The following is a 5,367-nucleotide window of genomic DNA, read 5'->3' as shown; positions in this document are numbered from 1 at the left end:
GAATTAACCACTCATTCTTCAGCAAGGCCTGGCTGTAAAAACTAAGAGGCTTGGTGCACAAAAAATTTGAAAGAGGTTAAATTACAGCATTACAACTAATGTAAAACAAGAAACTTTTGTGACATGAAACTTTCGCGAATTGATAAGGGCACATATGAAAAAATTGTTAGATTATCACTCCTGCGCACATTAACTATTTGGAAATATTGATGCGGTTATAAAAAAAAAAAACCACCCTCATCACATTTTTTTTTAAAGGAGTATTATTCTAATAATTCTTTCTATGTGCCCTAACACCTGAATTAATTCATGAGACACCATACTATAGATCATCTATGATGACAATATCGTATCATGAGTTCTAGGCTAGAAAACCCCAGGCATAAACCTGCCTATCTGCTAGGGTTTAGCTGGCCAGACAAGCTAATAATTACATGATAATTACAACCCTTATTAACATACGATATTAATAAATTCTGTATGGTACAGTATTTGAGAAATTTTTTTGCACATGAAAGTTTAGCTGGTTTTACAGTATTAAACACTTTGATTGTCTTAAATATGATTTTATTAAGGATGTGTTGAGTACTATTAATAAGAGTATCATCCTATAATTCAATATATATTTATAGAAGCTAAACAGATTGGGTTTTACGAATAATAAAGTAACAATTAGTACTTAGATCCACATATTAATCCTAAACATTGTTATGTTACATGGATATTATTTCATCAGTAGCTAAGGCGAGACTTCCTTTATACCTTGTTTCGCATACTTATTGTTCTAAAGATCATCGGAGGAGGGCAGAATAAAAATAAAGATAAAATTTAGTTTTTTTATTCAGCAAACAGTCTGCCTAAAACATCCAGACGGAGAAAAAAATAAATATACAATTGTATTGGTGAATGTAAAGTAGGATGATTAAATAATTAAAATTTATATAAATATGTATATCTTTGGAGATGTCAAGGCAGTGGAGGGCATAATTAAAATTTTAAAAAACTAATTTTTTACTGCAATTTCCTTTTTTTTTTGTGGTGGTGGGTGCGCTAATTGCTCAAAAATAAAATTTTATTTTCATTTTAAAAATATCAATATTTGCAGTTAGGCGTGTTCGATAAACAAGGTATAAAAAAAGTCTCGCCTGAACATTTGGTTTTTAGAATCTATTAACTTACCAATTTTGACAATCTTGAGCTTTTGAAACTTCTTAGTACTTTTTGATCGAGTTCAGATGAAGTCAGGAAACAAGGTTGTTAAGAATAGATTTAAATGTTGTTAAACAAGTTTCAAGGCTTGAAAATACTGTAAAATATTAATATAAATATGTTAAGTGAATTACCATGTAAATAAAACAAGATTATATAATAGCACCAAATTCCATCACATGAAGTAGTTGATGTATTTTGAAATTTTTGTTCTATGATAAGTTTAAATGAGGTGTTTTGTGCAAGTTTAAATAATGTAGTCTGTTAAGGTGACTCTCAGGCTGCACATCACAAATTCAGCACACTACTGTTACAGGTACACAAACAGTTATTCAAGCTGTGTATAATTACTTTGTTAAATATATTAATGAAAGTAGGTTTATCAAATCCAATTAAAATAAAAGAAAATAAAGTAAAAACAAAAAAATAACAAACATTATGCTTTAATTATATCTGTCATTAGCATAAATATTATGTCATGGAATTATGAAATCTAATTTTACGCGTACATCATCTAATCCTTACCATTGACCAACTTGTGACAAGTGATGAAATGGAATCCCAATCACATTATATATCTGTATATTACTATTCGCTTTAATAAAGTATTCACTTATTATTATTGTTTTCACAACAAAACTCACCAATTGTTTGCACAAGACCATCTTCAAGAACAGATCAAAATTATTATAATACCTCCATAGAAAGTACTGGTACGTTGGCAGGTAGCACATACTGCAGGACTGGTGATCTGATAATGGATATTGAATTTTAAGTTTTCGTGTCCATCTTCGCCAATACTTACACTAGCTCCATCAATAACGGCCTATGGATGCCATGTTTTTTTTTTTTTGTTTTTTGTTTTTTTTTACTCCTGACAAAAAAAAACAACATAAAGAAGAAATAAACAAAATGTTTAACTTCACAATTAAGATCGACAGTATACAGTAGGCTGCACAGAGATGTAGGCCTATACTGATATTAAATAAGGAAATGGATATATTTATGTCGTCGTAATCAAATCAGTAAACGATATATTTACGTAAATTAAACGACGCATGCGCAGTCATACTTTAACGACTAGCATTTTCAGCACTCGATATTAGCGTGGCCTCCCAAGCCGCGGTGATTCCCCCAAGTTCAGCATGGCACTAATTAATTTATAATTTTGTTTTTTATTTTTTTATTAAAAGTACTTTAATTTTCTACACTAGCACAGTATGTAGTTTAATCACTAAATAAATTATTAAATCAAGTGTTAAATTTTCAAATAAAAGTGATACTGTATTATGAGCTGGAAATTTCATCTTACTCAATCATTTGTTAAGTGAACACACTTGACCTAAATACAAGGCCTATGCCTTGATTAATATGGGCATACCCATGTTCAACTACCCAGGTATTTAGCAAGTGGGCCCCATGTAGATAAATATGGGCATGCCAATATGTATTTTCCCAGATATTTGGCACATGAAACCCATGTGGATTAAATTTGGGCATTCCCATAAGTATATGCCCAGTTATTTGGCATATGGGTCACATGGAAATTAAATATGGGCATGCCCATATGTAACTGCCCACATATTTGGCACATGGGCTCCATTTGGATTAAATATGGGCTTCCAATATTTACTTGCCCATGTATTGGGCATATGGGTCCCATGTATATTATATGTGGGCATGCCCATAAGTATTTTCCCAGATATTTGGCACATGGGCCCAATACGAAATTAATATGGGCATACCCATATTCAACTACCCAGGTCTTCGGCATGTGGGCCCCATGTAGATAAATATGGGCATGCCCATATGTATTTTCCCAGATATTTGGCACATGGGCCCCATACGGATTAAATGTAGGCATTTCCATATTTATCTGCCCAGGTATTTACCATATGGGGCCCTTGTACTTTAAATATGGGCATTCCCATATATATTTGCCTATATATTTGGCATATGGGCTCCATATGGGTAAACCATGGGCAAGGCCCATATGTGATTGCCCAGACGGATCCCATAAGGAAAAAATATGGGGTAGCCCATAAGACTTTTCCCAGATATTTTGCATATGGGCCCCATGTGGGATTGTTACCTGGGTATTCATATGGTCGTGGTAGAGGCGGTAACCATGGATACGGTAGTCGCGGTGGACGCGATAGAAATCACAATAGCTTGGTTCGCATCGGTTAATTGTCGACATAAGTAGATAAACTATTGAACAGCGCTACACTCCTAATTGCGTTCGATGGTCCGATTATGTCGAGATACCTTGCTGGACCAACTACGACCAAACAGGAAGTACAATTGCATCGTGGGCAATGTTTTTTTTTTTTTTCGCGGGAGCCGATCAGCCATCATAACCTTTTCTCCACTTACATGCGGTTGACAATCTATAATAGTGCTGTGTTGTGAAAAGAATTTCGTTCAGTGCATGGTAATGGGGGAAAGACGCTTTACTGGGATCGTCGGATATTGTAGTACCCTTTCCAGTCCCCCGAATGTAGACGTCCCGAATAGCTTTAAATTCAGCTCGTAAGTTTTTCAACTTGGTCAGGAGAGCGGCGGTTGTGATCCCGGTGTGATCACGCATTCGTACAGCCATTTGCTCATGAATGGTAGCTTTTTGTCTGTACAGTTTATCTTCCACCTTTTCACATACCTCTGGTTCCTTCCAAATGTCAATAAGATCGCATTCTTCTTCATAAGTCCAACAATGTCGCTTTTGGCGTACCTTCTCGGTCATAATTGATATAAAGATCTAAGCTAGGCCTACACTGAAAAACCTTCTCTCTCGAACGGTCAAAATAAACTAACAAACGAGTAGTACTAAAGTGCGAGGCAGCGAGGCAAAACGACGATTCATGCGAGGCATCGTTTTGCCATTGCCAAAAGTGAGAGGCATAACAACGATTCATGCGAGGCATCGTTTTACATCGAAATATGTGCAGAGAACAACGAAAATCCAATGTAAAAGTAATTATGCGTGATATTCATTGTCAAATTTGCTACTTAATTTGGTTTGCTACCACAGTGGATTTATTTTTCTCCGTCTAGGCCTAGGCTATATAGTCAGTAAAGTCGCTGATCACAGGGGCGGATCCACGATCTGCTGCATTATTTTTTATTCCCATACAATTAGGCAGAAATTATAGTGGGCGCTATTTAAGGTCAGTTTAGTGATCGTATTATCGTAGTAGAGAAATAATTACAGCAAGCAAGACCTAAATTAATAATTACCAATTAAATGAAAGCCGGAAGTCAACCGGCTTCGTTCTGATTGGTGTATTCGTGACCTGAGGCCACCCGTGGTGCGTTATCAACTCGACGATGACTGGATTTACAAGTTAGTCGAGCTAACAGCCATCGTCGAGTTATGAACTTTATCTCGCCGTAATTGACCGTTCACGTCGAAACTATTGTCGACATCAATAGACCGTGGGTTGAGGATCGAAAACGTTCAATTCTGTGACCCACCAATCCGGGCTACCTGGCTTTTGCACAAAAATGTCAATACTATTAAATTGTAACATAATTTGATTGTCGGCAATCGTGAATTTGGGGAAACTGTAACCCAAAATGAGAATTTATATCAAAAGTTGCTACGTAACTATAGCCAATCAGAAGACGACTAACAATGAAGTTTGGCTTAGCTGCAAGGCCCTCAGCCAATCACAAACTACCTTCTATGCCGTTTGTCCAATGCAAATGGTAAACAACACACTCCACTTGCAAGTATGGCGTTGGCCAGAAGTTCTTCAAATGATAAATCTGAGCCGGTTTCAGGCATATTTTTCTGATAAGAACCTAGAGTATGGTTGTGTCATTAAGCGTAAACAGCTTAAAAGAAATTTAAGGATGTGCAACTCTGTGGAAAACAACAAATACGAGTCCTCAGTAAGGTCTATTAAGTTTCCGTCGAAGCTGATGAATATCCTACATATATAACGAAGGGGATCTCAGGGATGGTGGAGCAAGTAGTAGTAGTCAAAATTGTACCAAATCTGTTTATAAAGGTACGTGTGTGGTTACATATAACGTTAAAAATGGTATGGTATGTTTTACTTAATTGAGAAGCACTAAGCGTCTCTCTATCACAGCTACATCAAGCTAGCCAACAATCTGCCAGCCAACAACAAGCCAGCCCACAATTCCAGCCAA

At 36.1% G+C, this 5,367-nt stretch overlaps 1 long non-coding RNA gene across 1 annotated transcript in view; it reads right to left on the bottom strand.

Moving 5' to 3' along the window:
- LOC117117410 overlaps window positions 1–1,937 on the bottom strand; it is a 3,086-nt gene extending 1,149 nt beyond the window's left edge. Inside the window, exons 1-2 of the long non-coding RNA XR_004446902.1 lie at window positions 1,735–1,937; window positions 1,180–1,306 (exon numbers count right to left, since the gene is read on the bottom strand). This is a non-coding gene — a long non-coding RNA (uncharacterized LOC117117410). The remainder of the gene's footprint in view (window positions 1–1,179; window positions 1,307–1,734) is intronic.
- Between the last annotated feature and the right edge of the window lie 3,430 nt (window positions 1,938–5,367).

Source organism: Anneissia japonica, unplaced genomic scaffold, assembly GCF_011630105.1.
Source record: "Anneissia japonica isolate Jap-2015-1 unplaced genomic scaffold, ASM1163010v1 scaffold10350_len13559_cov126, whole genome shotgun sequence".
In the NCBI taxonomy this organism is placed as follows: domain Eukaryota; kingdom Metazoa; phylum Echinodermata; class Crinoidea; order Comatulida; family Comatulidae; genus Anneissia; species Anneissia japonica.
This window is presented reverse-complemented; position numbering and strand designations above follow the sequence as displayed.